The sequence below is a fragment of the Falco cherrug genome, chromosome 7 (genome assembly GCF_023634085.1).
Source record: "Falco cherrug isolate bFalChe1 chromosome 7, bFalChe1.pri, whole genome shotgun sequence".
Classification (NCBI taxonomy): domain Eukaryota; kingdom Metazoa; phylum Chordata; class Aves; order Falconiformes; family Falconidae; genus Falco; species Falco cherrug.
This window is the reverse complement of record NC_073703.1, coordinates 44,780,135-44,798,589: the sequence shown is the minus strand read 5'-3', so window position 1 is coordinate 44,798,589 and position 18,455 is coordinate 44,780,135. Positions and strand designations below refer to the sequence as shown.

The window sequence follows — 18,455 nt, the reverse complement described above, 5'->3', positions numbered from 1 at the left end:
TTTAAACAGAGCTTGGAGGGAAATGGAAGTAGCCAATTCACCTTAGACTGCTTTTGCTTCCTGACCTTTATGTCAATATCTTGTTTTCTTCTGCTATCTCTTCCTTAAAAAAACTCCTTTCAAAGAATACAGAGCAGAACACAGAAATATTTCCCTCACCTCAAAATATAATGGCTTGATGTTGCCACTTGCAGAATGCAGCCCAGCTCATTTTGCCATGTTTTTCCTAGTTTTGCTGCCTTGGAAACCTCGTGCTTTGTGTCCACACCATTCGCATTTAATTAGAGTGACAAGCACAGTACATCCCATTTTGGAGGCTTCTCCAGGCTGCTTGCTCAAGGCTGTTCAGTTTGTCAGCAAGATACGGGACTTGCACCTCCCTGTTCTAATTTCCAAAGCAGGTAATTGCTCCAGATCCTCCAGAAGGGCAGGGGGGAAAGAAAAATACAGAATTGTAGGCAGGATTCTTAACTTACCTGAATTGCCAGTGGCTCCGTTGACTAGACTTACACCACCAGCTGATGACGTATGCTATTTGAATACCGTCCTAGTAAGAAATACCCTGCTGTCCTAGGCTTACCCCTAAGACAAGTGTCTTTCTGCATGCTCTGAAATTAAGTATATGAAACCAAGCTTCCACTCTGAACATTTTTCTTCCACTTAGAGTCTCTAGAGCTCAACTAGGGATGAGTCTGATTATATCCAGGGTGAGTCTGAACACACAGCTAAAACAAAAAAGGCAATTCTGTAATTTGGTTCAGCATAAGGGCTTGATCATAGGTTTCTCTGGTACAATTTTGGTGTGATTTTTCCCCCAACCTCCCTTCGCCATGGATTATAAGACTTGCTGGCACACAAACAGGAGCAAGATTTTGTGTTAAAGCACAAGTTACAGTATTTAAGGCATTCACCTTCTTTTCATGTTTAGAAAGAGGACTTTCTAGTATAGCTAGATAATTAGTTGAGCTGTGTGTTACATAAAACATGTTTTTTTCTGACTAGAAATATTTCACAAGGATTACGCAGCTTTGTTTTGCATGGAAACAATATTAGCTAGAAAACAGTTAATTTCTTGAAAGAGGAAATTAACATATTTGTATGGCAACTGCATTTTTTTACAGAATAAATTTTCCTTCAGTGCTACCTCACTGATTTTACAACCAGTTTCACATTTGATTCAAGTTCTTTGGAGCATATCTCAGTTATTTCATGGAAATGACTAAAATGTTTAGCAAGTTGTGCTTACAAATCAGCATGTTTAGTTCTCCCCCTTTCAAAAGACTTAAGATCATGTTTAAACTGATCAAGTATAAGTTCTTTATATCACTCTGAACTAGAGCAGGTGTCCCAGTTCAGTATGCAGAGCAGAAGATCAGGTTGTAATCACTATTATACTCCAAAGGTTGGTTTAAATTAACATGAGCAAAGTGGTTTTAATGAAAAGTGGAAAGTTTAGTTAAACAAAAGCTCTTAATCTAAAAAGAGTTCAGACATTGTAATCCTAAGGGAGTTTGCCTTAAAAATTATTAAGGAGCTAATGAAGAGAAGAACAAAAGGTTGAGGGTTTAAGAAAATCTTCCACTGAAATTTAGCACTCAGTAGAAGAAAAGAAGTGACCGTCATGGAACTGGAAGTTCTGTACCTGTTCTCCCTTGGCCAAGGACCTTTCTTGCTGTTTTGTCTACCAAGCATCTCTGTGTGTTTCCTGCAAGGCCTCTCTAGACTTCATAGAATGGGAATTTAATTATCACAGTTTGCCATCGTAACAGTAGTCCCTGACGATTATGCTGGTGATTTCAAGAATAAAATAATCCTTACAAAGGATCTATGACTGAGGGAATTAGATATGAGTTGTCATTGTTTTAGCTAAGTATTTAACTAAAACTAGTGGTTTAATATTACTTTTCCCCCTTAACCATAGCATTGTATTGTATTACCATTCCATACTATAGATAAAAAGGTTAAAAACACTAACTTCCATGGGTATTGGATCAATTTGCTCTCCAATCCTCAGCTGTCAATGGCTTTTCATTCCTACAAAAGGGATAGATTCAATTTTTAGTCTGTATATGAAGCTACAGGGCATAACTATGAAAAAGGTAAACATATCGCCACATTTGGATCAGTGCTTATCTTCAGATAATATGATGGGACAAATACTTTCTTTATATGCAGAGAAAATGCCATTTAAAATCTCTATCAACATACTAATTCTGGACTGGACAGCAGCTGCAGTAGCAAAACCACTTTTTAGGCTGAATAGGAAACTTTTGTCTGCTTAAGAAACCTTAACCAAGGAGTAAGTTGTCAGTTCATACTTTCCTCAATATATGTAAAGTAATAATAGCAATATACCTAGAGATTATCATAAAAAGTTTTCTTTGACAGCTGGGAGCAGCTGCACTACAAGCAAGGTGCAGAAGCAAGGCTGTCTAGCTAGACCAATGCACACTATGTGTTCCCTGGGGAAACTAATCTCTTCTGCTAGTTTCCATTGCTCAGGTTACCCAGCATGTCTCAAGCCACATCTAATTACCATTTCTACCTCTCACTCAGTCCGAAGAGGCACTATTACATCAGACAAAACATGCATCCTATTTCTGTTTTCGGTGTGTATTACTTCTTCCCTTCCCCTTCCATCTAATCTTTTACCAAATCTGTTCCTTCAGCTGTACCTCACTTGACTCACAGTTTTGCACGTGAATGCACATTTCCATTTCACTGAAGTGACTTCTGGTGCTTCCTAGTGCTTTCTTAAAACTCATAGGATACTCTTACTATTTAAATCATCTTGCACAACTTCATCTTTTTAATCTAGATGTGGTGTCTATGCCATATCCTGTAGCCTCGCTTGAATTCATGAAAACAGGCAGATACCTCCAGGGCTAAGATACTTGTTTCAGGAAGGTTATTGATTAATTCTGTATAGTCTTAGAATACACACTGTACTTTTGCTAAGTGGCATACCTAGACCACACTCCAAGAATGCTAGATGGTTACCTGTATTAAGTTGGTATCAAAGACTAGCACTGTTAAATATAGAAATATACCAACAACAACACCCCAAAAATAATGAACAAAACGTAGATATTGTTACTGATTTCTGGCAAATTCTTACTACGGTCTGATTAGTACACAGTGTTCCTGGAGTGTTGGAATGTTTTGATCCAAGGAAAGTGAAGACTGTGTGCCAGTTTCTTATGTATAACAGCTTTAGTCCAGTAGGTATTCACAGCTTTTTTTTTTTTTAAATCCTAACAAGTTCCTGTACTCTTTGATAGGCGTAAAGAGTGATGTCTAAGTTTTCATTCTGTGGATTGCACTTCGGTTCTTTCCATCCTGTTTGGATGCGGTCTTTCTTTAAAATACTCAGAGACAGTCAATCTATCTTGCCAGGCATGGAAGAGTGTGAAATGTTCACTGACTTATGAAATTTTAGAAAATAATATAAACATGCATATTTTTTGCTTACCTTAATAGTTCAAGGAGCACCTTGAAGTGATCTAGTTGATAAGAATGAAACTGATGATGGATACTTGATCTCCAGAGATGGTTGCTCTTTAAACCACAGCTGATTTTCAACAACGATGGTATGAGCTGATGTCTTGAATAACCCCTTGAAAGGAAAGGAAATCATACAGACAGGGAAGGGTAAGTAGACTTTTCCTAGATGGATACATATCCCCATCCAGGCCCAAAGTGGTGAAATATAGCATGAGCACAAAAGATAATAAAGACAAGAATGGGGAGGCCTATGCTATTTCTGGCATGGATAAAGATAATTATCTTTAAGAGGGGGATAGAGATACAAGAGTACATATCTGCCTTCTAAACTCTGAAGAACAATCCATTCTTTCCTCAAGGCAAAGGGCTGCTCTTTCTGCTGTCGTAAGTTAATTTTTTAAAAAACAAAACAGAGAGAACTAAGGCAAGGTAAGGAGTCCTGTGCTTAGTGGGTGCCACAGGACTACACTGTCCTTTTCCCTACACACATGCATTCTTGGTGCCATTCCCCTTGTGCACCATGAGCTCTCTGTGGCTGTAGAGGAGTGAGTTCCTAAAAACTTTTTACTGGGGTTGGGTTTATTAATTTTTGTCATACAGACTACTCAGTTCCTATTGATAAATAGTATTTGCAATATTATATAGCAAAATGTTATATTAAAAATATAGCAATATTGATAAATAGTTCATAATGATAAATAGTATTGGTTTTGTTCTTGAATTCTGAATAGAATATACAGACACATAGATTTTGCGATTCAAACACCCAAGTAAAGACCTAGTCTTGGCCCTCTACACTCTGGTGGCCTAAACATTTTAATTACAAGTGACAAAAGACATGGCCAGCAGAAAATGTTTATGGACTACAAGACAGTACAATATCTAAAGCAAATACAGTGTATTAGCGGTTTGTTCCCCTAAACCCAGGCATGAATAGGACGTGAAAAGTTACAACATTTTTTTTTCCTGCTAGCGTACTTTCTTCTCTGTCCTGTAAAACTGTAGGTAGGCCTGTTTGATTATAGTTTGACAAGAATTAACTATCTTGATTTTTTTAAGTTTGTGGCTACCAGGTACGTAAAAGTAGGTCATTTCTAGGAATCCAGTTATTCTAATTGCCGACATTATCTTATTAACTGATACTTTGGTTTATTTAAACATTACTTCCAGGCTATTTCAGCTGGAAGTAAAGTCTACATATTTTTGTGTTTCCAGTTACTGACTGTCAGTGTTGTTGATCACCAGGTAAGGTAAGGGCATTCATGAGTAGGTCCACAAATCACTTTGTCCTGTGCCGGTCAATAAACACAGTGGTGTGCAGGGAAAGCTGGGAAAGGTAGTGCTGAAACAGAAATCTCTTCAAGAAAAAAAATATAGAGAGGTATTGTGATATAGAAAAGCTACAGAAACATGTATGATATAGAAACCTTACTTTGGATGAGAATACACAAGCATTTTCAGTGTACTATCAGAGGCTAACCCAACTCCTTTCTTTAGGTCCTGTCTCAATTGATCAGCTGTCCTTAAAACAGAATAAACTTCGGTTTTGCTTCCATTAGCATGTGTCACTGAAATAAGCCAGTCTTGAACCAAACAGTTTCTTCAGCACAAATTTGAAGATAGTGTTCTAAGTCCTTATTGATGTTTATGTATTAAAAACAAAACAGCCACAACATCAAGATTTAGGGAAATTCATTCCTTTTCTATCTGAAACTGTTCAAACTACTTTTTTTCCAAAAGCTTGATTGCAAAATTGATAAAAGTAAATTTGCTAGGCATTTGATGATACTGTTTGGGTCTTCCACCATATTAAGAAGATGTGTCTGCTGCCATAGTTTCCTGTACTAGAAAGAGTCAATTACAGAAGGAAATTAGAAGCTAACATAAAGGTCAGACAGTAGGTGAACAAGGGAAGGGAAGTTCTGAAATTACAGAGCTACTGCAATTAAGATCTGATAGCTCTTCTTCTATGGGTCACAGATCTGTGGCAATTTTGATAAATGTTTAAACTTTGCTACCCTTGATAGATCTGTTATAAATGGCAGAGAAAAAAGTTCTTTTTACAAAATTACTTACAAGAAAGTTCCTTCAGCTTCCTTAACCTCATTGAATCTGGCTAATTCAACTGCCACTCTCAGCCTCAAAGTTCTTAATCTAGAAGCACTTCTAATATTTGCCAAACTACTAGTTGAATCTATTTATATACTGTCACATTTGACAGAAGATTCAAAGTTTCAGATTTCAACATGACTAACTCTTGATTTAGGATGCAAAATCATGAAAGAATACATCATTATATTTCATCTAGAACAGATTTAATGAAAATTGAACCCTATTAAAATTCTAGGCATACTTCATATTCAAAACCCCCATATCTCAATACTGTGCTGTATAAAACACTACCTGTGTTCAAAAGAAAACTGGTTTTGCTCTATTTGTAAGCAGGTAAAGTGAATCAAAAAGTGAGTACCGCTGTGATGCTAAACAAGGTATGAGAATAACAGCACTCTTAGCAATAAAAAGGAGTTAAAAATAATAGCATTTTACATTCTTAGGTTGGTCTTAATAACCCTGTGCATGGTCTTAATTTGCATTCATATTACTACTGAAAGGAACTGGTTGCTGGATCATATAAGGAATTATGTTTTTCCATTACTACAAAGCTCCCAACTGAAACAGAACTCTGGAGTTCTTTCTGAATGACAAAAAGGAGCAACTGTAAATACAGTTACGAAAATTCTTTCTTTTCCTTGTAGATTAACAGAATAATTTGTGCATTTTTATAATACCTGTACTTATTTTTCAGGATTGGTGTGTGGAAGATCAACTCCTTAAAGCATTAGACAAAACTACAACACAGCAAAATCTAGGTCTGGATTACATATTGATTTCCCAATAAAAAGGTAAAAAAGGAAAGCCTGTCAAGCCCAGATAAAGCATGGAGTGTATTGCAAGATGAACAACTAAGGAAAAGATCCTGACTAAAGTGACAGAGAAGGCACACAGAGTGGTTGCATAGTAGATTTGGAGTCTACAGAGGAGCTCTGGTTTTTTTAAGCATCAGAAAGCAGTCAGAGGAAAAACGTCACAAAAAGATACCTAAAAGCCTTTAGGAAACACCAAGGATGAAAGGTAATGGCTGCTTCAAATAAATAGTTAGGATTCCTGAACATGGAAACAAGGAACAACCACTCCATTCCCCAGGAAAACATCACTGAACAGGAGAAACTGGCTCCGTAAGACCATAGACTTGGAGGAGGAAAACAACTGAGAAGCCTTACTGTCTCCAAGAAAAACTGTTTTAGGCAAATAAGAATTTGGGACAAGAGCAGAGCCAATCATCTGACTGTACAAGTCAAGTCCGTTTTCTATACATCTCTTGTAGCTGACACCAGATCAAAATTCAAGAAGCATGACTGACTCAGTAAGTAACGTACAGCTTTAGGAATATCACCACCATTCTTAACCTACATTTTCCACACAGTTCACTGATACATTTAAGCACATACTGTAATAAGAAATAGTAAAGAATTAATCCTATGGCATTATAAGACTATCACCCCAAGCGATTACTGGTAAAAGTAAATCTGGATTATTTTTTATTATAAAAAAATATTTAATATTTGAGTTGGTCATTATTTCCTTCCCCTTTTTAGCATGGCTTCACATGTTATGACACAAGGATATAAGCAGAATGCTTAATTTGTACTCATATACAATATATCATTTTTTCTTACATCTGTATTTGTCTTATACTCAGATGTATAGAGAGCAATACATAAGAAAAATCTTTCCTTTGAACTTGTGAGCCTTAAGATCCACAATTAATGCATAACACAATCTCTCTTAAAATTTAGTCATTATTTTAAATTATTATTTATTCATTATTACTTATTTTACTTAAAAGCACACTGTGTGTTTTACTTAAACCAAAACCCATTCATTTGAGGAAGATGCATCTATGCACAGCAACTCTCAAACGAGATTTGTCTGTATTGTGGTGTTAATCACTGCTCATGCCTTCACAGTTAGATTCTGTGACTAAATGGGACTGGAATAATGTCAATGCCTTACCATTTGGATACTGTATGTACCTTCCCTTTTTTTTTTTTTTTCATGTTCTGATAACCTCTCCCCTGACACTGTCTTTTGACTTGCCCCCCCTCTGTACCCATGCTGAGATGCTCACAGGGGAACACCATGCAACATTTCACACAGAACCTAATGGACTTGTCACCATCTACCAGAACAATCTAGATGCACTGACTTTTTCAAAGAGCCTTGAGATGATCACTTAAATCCTGGAATCTGTTTCAAATCTATATGATCCTCCATTGAAGAGTGGTTGAGAGTTTTTTTTTTTGTCTAATTGCTTATAAAGAGCATTATCCTTTGAAGGACAGCCTCCGAGACGAATAATTCATTTCCTGAAGCAAAGCCTAAGAACTGCATTTTCCTCATACCTTCCATAGTGTTCTGGATGAACACTAGAAGTCACCAGAAGGCAGAGAAGGCTCATCTTCAGAAGCAGTGGCTATCTTAAATGCCAACACATAGAAGAGCTAAAAAGCACTTTACAGCTCATTCAGAAGTTCAACTGTCAAGTCTGTGGAGACTCTTCCTGCTTATTCTAACTTTGGTGTTTTTCTTCTCAGACAGGTAGCACACAGAGCATCTAAAAGCCTTCTCTCCCTCCACCATCAGTCTAGCACATCTCTCCCTAGAGCCCTTTCTCCGCAGGAAGATGGCAACAGCTTGCTAAAGCCCTCAGATCACATTGGGAGGGTGGGCTGGGGGGCAGATTAAATATACCTGGTGCATGATAAAGCCAAGGGCTTTAAAGGAGGGCACCTTACGTCAGTGGAGCCTGTGGAGTGTCCCAGTAAGAATTCAAATAGGGGAGTAACACAAGAAACAAACCTTTTCATTTCACTGAGACTTACAGATATTAACAGCTGCAAATAGCTCAGAGCAGGAAGCACAGCAGAGGTGGTATTTGCTGTAAAAGTTAAATTGAGCTCTAGGAGACAAATGAGAATTAGTCCAAAAGGCATTCTTGACCCACAACATTAGCTAAAAACAAAAAACCAGGGCAGAATAATTCCTCAAAGGACTGCTCCCTCTGACACACACACACACAAGTACACCTGCAGAGAGAACTGAATTACGCAATGAAAAAATAGATGGAAGTTTCAGAACCAGATTAGCAGGGTCATATCCCACACTCCTGCTGTAGACAGATGGATGTACTCATTGTAATGGGAATTTGGATGCATGAGAGAAAGTGTTACACAGGCGCAACTGAAATTACATCCATTAAATAGGTCAGAATTCTAATGTGGGTCATTCAGATCTTTTCCTTCGGTGTTGGGGTAAGACAGCTTAATTCCTGCACAGAGTCCTAATCCTTCATTTTACAACTTACCTTGGCCATGGCACCTCAGCCACCAAGCTTGACAACAAAAAAATTAAACATAGCATCATTTCTATACCAGAAGATTACAGTAATTCACTAGATAACAAGTATTTTCTGCAGTTCCCTAGCATCTACTTGAAAATCATTCAACCTATGATTAAATACAAAGATCCTCATTTTAGATAGACCATTCTCCAAAAGTTAATTCTGAAAATAAGTTCTTAAGTAACATGCAGTCAGAGGAAATAAGCATTTAAATAAAAAGTGCCTTGCCTGCTACTGGGTTAGCATTCCGAGCCACACACTGATCATACATAGCCCTGAGCAGTGGACTTTTCCTGTCGCTCCCACATCCCCCTCACTTGCATTTAACTTTGAGGTGTGACAATCTTATTTCAAACCCTAAAGCACTGATCCTCTGCAGTCAGAAATGGTTAAACAGTGTGGATTCCTCTGCTGGCCCAGGACCGGGGAGTCACTTCTTATCCCAGCAGACTACAGACTAGCACATTTTTTCAGCTCTGTAATTTCAATTAAGATTTATAGATATTAGTGACAATAGGAATAGGATGGAGAGGGGGGAAGTACTCAAACTACTGTGGGAGCCCCTTAATGAAGCTCCAAATATACCCAGGCTCACATAAAAGCATTTAATTTACTGAGTAAATGAATCCTCGCATGTGGTTCTAAATACTAATTCAAGAAAAGCTGCTCTAGGGTCCGGAGTGGCGACGCTGGAAGTGCTTTATTCTCTCCATGTTCTGCAGAGGTGGGAAGCCTGCTGAGGTCTGTCTGCCCAAAGCACTTAGCTTTACCGGGAATCAAGCTTCTTTGTTCTCCAATATATTGGCTGTTCTCCAATCTCAGATGGGAGCAGTACATATTTTTCTCAAAATCTTGAAATGTTAATCGATAGAAAACATAGGCTTGATCATGACTATGGTGCAGTAGCAATAAAATTTTCCATGAGTAATACAAGAGAAGAATTCTGTTTCTACATTGAATGAACAAAGTTAAAAAAGAAAAAGCAATGTGAAGCAACAATATTTTGTGCTCTGGTTAAAAGTAAGATCATTGTACATCCAAGTGTTCATAATAGGGGGAAGTGGCAGGACAGACAGGTGCAGATGAGACAACCATAATAATTTATGAATACTACAATTCCAAATAAAGGAAACAATAAAAAAGAATAAATTGGCATCAGTGGATCAGGAGCCAGGAAACATAACATACAACCACAGTTTTATGAATACTGGCAAAACCCCATAAGTTGTACATTTCTAACTATTCATGGATGAGACAAATCTGTGATGCGGTCTACCCGCACTAAATGTTACGAAGCCCATTCTGCATTTAAAAAAACCCAAAACCAAAACATCCAGCTGAACAGAAGGAGCATAATGAGACTGATAAATGTTCTTGGGATTAACATCCAGTGTGTCATGAAAAGCATGTAAGCAGGCCAGTGCACTGTGGTCAATGAGTAAGCTTTACAAAAAGAAAAGGGAGGAAAAATCCTGTGGATGAAAGTGCAAGAAATGTGAACACTACTACAGCAACCACATTCTGCAGTAGAAGGGGAATGAAACAGGGAGGGTGTTACAGGTCTAACTGTGCCTTGTACACTTTCAGTCTGTCTCAAGCATGTCTCAGGTAACAGCCACAGCTTCTGCATCTCCCTTGCTTGACAACAACATGGTCCTGCTACATTTGTCAACCATGTTAAGACCTGGCCAGGGCGGTAATAATGCACCACTTTTTAGACCACTTTCTATGGGGACCCATAACGTTAACTAGGCCAAAATTCTGCCTTCATTTAAAGACAGTTTATTCAATGATCAAAAGGATCCTTAAATTCGGGATACTAGCTTAACACAAAAGACATTTAAACAAAATTTCTCACAAAAGCTCAGTCTCTAATGAATAATTTGGGTAAGATCAGCTGACTCCCATCTTTGGGCTGAGTCCATCAGACAGGCACTTACTGTTCTGTATTTCTTTCTCAGCTTCAATTTGCTCACAACTTGTTTGCTCACCTTCTTGCTTCAGTCAGGATTTTCAGTCACTAGGATCCTGCCAACCTGAGGTTTGGCACAGAAACAATGCAGAGAAAGGCTGTTCCTAATCAATACTTCTCCTGTTGTTTTCTAGGGCCTTGTTATGCATTTCCTTGTGATTTCCTACCTTAACTCCTGCCAGCCCAGCAGATAACCCAAAGGGAATGAGATACACAAACATGGTTCTTTTTAAGTGCACGAAACTCACTTTTTCCCTGTAGAGGTCAAGAGGTACAGACAGTTACATACAGGCAGTAGGGCAGAGCGTAGGTTTCTGCATACTAAGAGGAAAACGTGCATTTAAACTAGCTACTGTTAAACATATAAATTCTCTTCCCGATGATGTTGTTAAAACAGATCTACCAAGTTGCGTTTGGTTGGGGAGTGAGATGTTACTTTGTCAAGTTTAACAAAACTCAGCGTTTTCTCAGCTGGGGGCCTTAAAAGGAAACACTAAATGGATTTTGGCATGTAGAGTTTTATGAACAGTGGCTCTCCTTTGCAGTCCTGTTTAGCAGACAGCAGTTGTTATGAATGCCACTGGGATTATAGTGACTTCCAGAGGTGTTTCACTAGAAACTGCATCAGGTACCTGAATGACTGTAGCAGAGCATTTGCAGGAAAACTTCCATTACTGAAGGAACCACACACACACACACACACACAAATTCTCCACAAAAAAATGTAGAAAGAAATATCAGAATCTAGAAACGTTTCCAAGCAAATAAATACCAGAGAAAATACCATTCACTGTGGCATTTGCTGACATCCAAACCCCTGCAAGTTACACGGGCAAAACCAAAGTCACCCCCACTCCCTTAGCAAGTCATGGTCAGCTGTTAGCCCTCTTCAGACACTGCATCTGTAAACAGACACAGCATTCGATATTCAAAGGAAGAGCAAATAACCTGTGCAATTTTTTCATTCATTCCTTGGTGAAAAAAATAGCTTTTGGAGACAACTGACAAATTATAGCATTACAGCAGGAATAAGCAAGACTACAAAAAGGCTTCTGAAGAAATGAAACGGCAGCACAAATAGTTCAGTACTGAAATCTGAATGGCATAATCCAGATAAAATGCCAGTCTTTAAAACAGGATGTATCATAGACAAAAGTGGAATAGTGCAATCAGAGCAGCTGCTAGTATCTACATCACACTAAGTACAGAATTAAAATTACTAATCTCAGTGAAAATCTGTGCAAACTGGAAAAAGACCCGGTAGTAGTACCATTTAGGATAAACATTTAATCAGGAACTTATAGCTGAATAATTAAAAAAAAAAAGCAAACCATTGAGAATAACACAAACTCCCCACTCTGTTTAGAGGTTCTAAAGAACATGATATGGATGCTATTATATGGAGTACTGTGAAGCAGGGACCAGTACTGATCAAGCAAACACATGTTACTGACTAGTTGTTATTTGCTGTACCCAATTCAAGCTTTTGGTTTATCTAGTTCAGCATTCTATAGCTGAAAGACAGCAACACCGAACGCTTAAGGAAGATTAAAAAAAATAAATAATAATCTTAGTAACCAGATAGAAGATTATCTGTCACTGATGCAAGTCTCAGCCTACTCCCCAATATTTAAGAACAGGTTTAGACTAGCTACCAGTTACAGCGTCTCATCGGTTAACAATTAGTAATGAGAGCAGTGGAAACTTAAGCATGAATCAAAGCCTACTGCCTTCTCCCTACTTCTCCCAAATACACCCTTTTTAATGACAACACATTATAGATACAGCAATAAAATGCCCAGCTCAATAAACTAAAAGGTGGGGTTTTTTTCCTGAACTGATAATTTTAGTCTCCTGTAAGAAATACTAATAGTAGGTCATAGATGAGAGTACCATCAAGGAAATGCAAAGCTCTAAAGAAAATGATTTATAGCACTTTATTATTACAGTTGTCTAAGCACTAGTTCTGCAAGAAACTGAAAATGTCATCAGTATCTTCCACATGAATTGCATATGGGCCATACCTGCAAACACTTCTCCATTTTAATCACAATCTACACACAACAAACTGTAGTTTCTCTCTTCTTAACCGTAAAAATGCCCTGAGTAGCATCACAGCCTAGACATCATACTGGCTACTTCATTAACTCTTACAAGCACATTACAATAGAATATGTATATATGATTCACACCACACAAGGATAGGCAGCAGAGCATCAGTTAAGGTTATTTATGGAATCTGTTCCTTCTAGTCTTGCTTGATTCAATTTTAATTCAAATTAGATCTAAACATCAAACATCCACCTTTCGTAAGACTATTTTTAGATTTTAACTGAACAGACAATGACAACCTTAAATGAAACTTAACATTTTCTAATTTTTTCATGCATCCATGGTAAAGCAACTTTAATGGGGAAGCGAGGGGCTTTTTTTTTTTTTTTTTTTTGAGGTTTGTTTGTGGGCTTGGGTGAGGTTTGTTTATTTGTGAGCTTGGGTTTTTTTTAGGATTAAAGTGGCTGTGAAAATGTAAGACATGTACTTCAATATTGGTTAGACTTTAATTTTGAGGATAAACTTCTATCAAGATATCCTTGATATCTGTCCTTTCTTATTGTTCTCTATCAAAATGACAGAAGCCTAACTTTTGTAAATAGGTAGAAGTGATGGATATTCCTTCCTGTGAACTGTCGGAGAATTTTGCTGTAATACAGAATATGAACTTTTCTTGCTTTCCTCAACAGCTTAAGAGAGAAACTGCAATTCACCAAGGAGTTGGAACAATATTAGCTGATCAACAGACTTCTATCTGATGCTGTGAAATCGCAAAACCTCTTTTCAAAGGCTTGAATCAGCAAAGTGGGGAAAGAAGAATAAAAAAGCATGAAGACAGAGACAGTAATTACGAAAAAGAGAGTAATTAAAATAGATCTGAGACTGCTTGAAGCAAGCACGATACATTGGTCAGAACAGGTCCATCAGGGCAGATTCATTCTAATAAGGGTTAACAAATGAGGGAAGAGGAGAGAGGGAGCTTGGGAGGAAAGCTCAGCACTGACATGAAAAATCTGCTATGGGAGAGAAGGGAATTGAAGGATTAAGTGTACAGTGAAACTTTGATTTATGAGCATGAAGACAATTGTGAGTAAGTTCCAGCATCTTCTCTAACTATAACCAAGTCCTTGGTCCTAAAGAAGCACAACACATCCTAGGACCATTTAGTAACTGGCACTCACCTGACTCATAACAGAGAAAGACAAAATTATTAAATAAAACATGTACCACCCCCAAGTTATTTTAGGTGCTAGATTCTTCCACAGAGTGGGCAGCCAGGCTCTGTTCTGTTACACTGACCATCCACCACCTCTAAGTATTCATATAGTTTTGTACGTAGCACCAATTCACCCTGGTGATCCATGTCAGGCTTTCCAAATATGTCATTTAGCTGTACAAGTTCTTGCCTCATAAGGGAGGGAAGATTAAAATGTAATAGTGAAAAATGAATGAATAAATAAATAAAGTTCATGGGAAGTTAAAAGTTCCACATGATTTCTGAAAAGCACTTTTGCTGAAAGATTTCTCTTCCCTGTCTGCGTATTGCCCCTACGCTGCTCTCAAAACAGATTTTACTGGCAGCGTGCAGATATGCATACTGAGTGTATGCAGCCAGCACATACCAAGATAGTGCCTTTTTTAGGCCTTGGATGTTAGAGATGCTATAGGAAGGTAAAAATAGAAATTGCAGAAGTTTTAGTTCAAATACTACCCGTGCCACAGACAATGCACTACAACAGCTGTCTTGTACTGTTTATGCCTCACTTTCCTCATCAAGAAATTAAAACCAAAACCCAATAACCTTTTATCAACCTTGCAAAACAAGAAATAAATCCACTAATATTTCCAAGGTGAACAGATTCTATGAGGACATAGGCTTAGCTTCAGATGCATTTTCTTTATGTAGTGACTATTAGGCTTATTGATTTTAGTGCAGTGACTTTAGCCTCATTCATTTTAGGCTACCACTGGCTTTTTATTGTGATACCAATGCAGAGCCAATACAGCTAAGTGAGCTCTTTTTTGACCCTGAATCGATAGAGCTGGTTGCTTTCAGGCAATGGAGTGACATTGGCGCTGCTTTTACTAGGAAAAAAAAAAGAGTCTTTGCAGAAGTTTTATTTAGTTCCTTCTAAATCTCTAGTGCATTGATGGCAATACATATATATATATATAAAATACAGAAGAACTATGAAAATTTGACACTGGACAATCTACGCATTTCTCTCAGCTAGCTAAATACACCTGAATTGCTAATCACTTTGTCTGCTTTTAAGATTTGAACACAAACGCGTTAGATGAAACTAGGAAAAAACCATATCTGTTCAACAAATGCAGATACAGCTTTAGAAGGTCTAAATCTAGGGCAGTATGCCTTTGTAACAGGTGAAAGCCAGAGAAAAAGTTCAGCTTGAACATTCAAAGAAACAGCAGGACAAGGAACCTTCTTTTACTTCTAAACTGAACACCCGTTGTGGGTTTTTTTTGAGAAATAATAGACACAGAAGCTTTAAAGCCCTTCTAGTTTCTTTTCAGAGCACAGCCAAACTTCAATTCTCATCCAGAGAACCTATACACAAAAAATACATATTGGGTTGGGGTGGCAAACCATCCTGCTTTGCTACTATGTGATTCTTCTGTGACTGTCACAGTGGGCCTCTTGCCAGCACAGTTCTGCTTTTGCTGAGGGATGTTTAAGGCAGCCCCACACAGCAACAGCGACTGTCACCTTCATTTGCAGCCCCATCCCCAACACAAACTCTGGGACCTTCCTGTGGAACTTCACCTTGGCCCTGCCACTTCATCATGCAATCCCTCCTTGCAGAAGGCAGGAAACAGTGGGGGAGAAAAAAGTGGGGGAAAGAAGAGAGACATGCCTGCCCCGCCCCCCCCCCCCCCCCATACCTTCCCCAAACCCTGCTGGGAAGACTCCTAATCTTCCATACTAGCCATTATTAAACATTTTGACCTATCAACACTATTGCTAATCCTTGACATCCTGACGTAATCTGTAATCTCCTAGCTCTGCCCCCTGCACAGAGCTCTGGTGGTCATCCAGCTGTCCTTCCCTTTCCCAGGCCCTGCATCTACCTCGGATGCTGCCGAGCCCTCCCTGCCTCTCCTCCACCCTGCCTCAGCAGCCAACGCCCCAGGTACCCTTGGAACAGCAAGCCTGAGTGTTGCTGACCCTACTGAAAAGCTTTGTGCTGACTCTGACCTCGCCCTCCCAGATTTCTTCTTTAAAACATAAGTAACAATATGTATTTCTTTGGCTTTACGTCTCTTTGGGTCGAAGAACAGCTTTGGAAGGTAATGCATTTTTAATCAAGGGTAGAAAATTGACAAACCATTTGTAGATATAGCTGCAATATTTTTCTCTACCTTTCTAAGCTTTTTTGGTGGGTTTTTTTCTGCACGGTAACTTTAACACAGATGTTTTCACAGCTATATACACATTGATACACTAACTAGAAAGAATAATCCTCTGGAAGAAAAGAATATTAAAAACGAGATTCATAAAATTAGGACAGGTTTACAAATCTTTCTCTCCCCACTGTTTATATGAAAGGAAGAGATGATAAAGATACAGAGAAACCTGCATTTTGAACACGGAACAACAGAGGCTGTCCCTAGAACCGTACTTGTCCTGGGGCTATTCCTTTCCATTTCTGCATATCAGTGTAACCTCACGGACTTCAGCAGAAATCACATCTGCTTGCATCAACTGAAGATCTAGTCCCTGACTTCTGTGCTCAGCCAAATTCCCTTCACAACTGTATCAGTATAACTCTGTTAACTTATTTGGAAACACATTTGTTCAACTGAGCATATAGTAGCCCTACTGTATTTATTCTTCCACCTGTTACGGAAATAAAAATATTTCTATTTTTCCCCCACTATGTTTTCAAAGCTATTTTGTTTTTAATGCTTTTTTCCCAGTTATCTAGCTAGAACATGAGGAACCTGGCTCCACTTCACAAGCGCGCAGCAAGTCTGTGGTTGTTTCCAAGGGTGCTGGAACAGAACTAAAGCCCTTTGTCCAGCTCTTAAATTTACCTGTCAGCAATCACCTGCTCACCTTTGACTGTGTTGAAAATACATGTTCAAAGATAAAGATGCATCTTACTTAAAATTCAGAAAGAAACACCACAAAAGAGGAGCACAGGTTACTAGGTTGCTTGCCTGTCCTCCTGCGCCAAGCAGAGCGTGCTCCCATATACTTTGATCACAGATACACAAATGCAGGTAATGTCAAGTTGGTGCTTGAATCTAAAAGCTGATCATAAATAAATCTGCTGCACAACACAGCTCTACAGTTATCCTCCTGCTACATGGGAGCCCAGCCTAGTTACGAGCCAGTGCAGGACTTTGATGGAGACAGGGTATTGGGACTGTTGACACAGATTTCTTGCTTTCCTTACAGACTAAATCAGGCTTAGCAATTCATTCACATAGAAGGCAGATTTGGTATTCATCATAAACCAAATGCTTACAAAGAACAAAACATTTCCTTTTAACTTATCCCACCTCCTCCCAATGGGGCCCATGCGCTGGTATCTTGGCTGTGCAGAGCACATGCACTAACCGTGAGTGGTTATGTTCTTGCTGATTAACCAGATTGGTAATAGAGGAGGAGTCAAGATGAATGGCTGCTTTCCTGCCACCGTCTTTCAATCATCTGGAAATCTAATTTGTATCTCATCTGGCAGGCAAGCAGCCATCTGCTCCAAGGATATGCTCCAAGGGCAGCTGCCAAACGCTGAGCAGGCTTTCTGCCATAGGAAAAACTAATTGCCTTTATTGGACTAATACAGGTTGGGAGCTAACATATAGGATGTTTCGCTACTAAAGAAATACAAAGTATGGGGTTTTAAAAATATAGCTAAGAATTAGATTAACTTCTGTAAGAGCTAGGCCTTTCAAATGACTGACATTGACCCATGTGGGATTGTGACTCAGAGCTGTATGGGCCAGAGCAGCAAACCAGAAGGCTGTCAGCCCCACAGGACTATTTCTGCCCTATAAAAGGTAATGCTTGTGTGAAGATGCACCATGCCTAATCTGCAGCCACGATGCCAATGGAAATGGATTAGCTGCACACAGAACATAGGCAGCTTGAAAACATCACATCTCATGAGAGCACTATGTGGTCTACATCTTCTATCACCTTATTTTGGAATTTCCAGTCTCAACCAGATCAGAGAGGGAAATGTTCTTGGTATTGCAATGCCATTTTTTTAAGATTCTTAAAATATTTCTATTCTGTACCAGAATGATACTAGATCTTTAAAGGGAGAGAAGGGGGTGGGGGTGGGGGCTGGGGGTGGAGTGGAATGCGCTCTAAAATAGTTAAGTTGGTCATATGCAACAAGCATGCAAAACTCAAGCAATTATTGCAGTCAATCCTCTCAAACCCTCCCCACAATTTTTCCTGCTTTTGAGAACATTCTTGGTAAGTTTGATCAG

At 38.7% G+C, this 18,455-nt stretch overlaps 1 long non-coding RNA gene across 3 annotated transcripts in view; it reads right to left on the bottom strand.

Moving 5' to 3' along the window:
- The window catches only part of LOC114018033 (uncharacterized), a 56,295-nt gene that overhangs the window by 21,459 nt on the left and 16,381 nt on the right, over window positions 1–18,455 (bottom strand). For all 3 annotated transcript variants that reach the window (XR_008733347.1, XR_003563428.2, XR_003563429.2), the window contains exon 2: window positions 3,473–3,616. This is a non-coding gene — a long non-coding RNA (uncharacterized LOC114018033). The remainder of the gene's footprint in view (window positions 1–3,472; window positions 3,617–18,455) is intronic.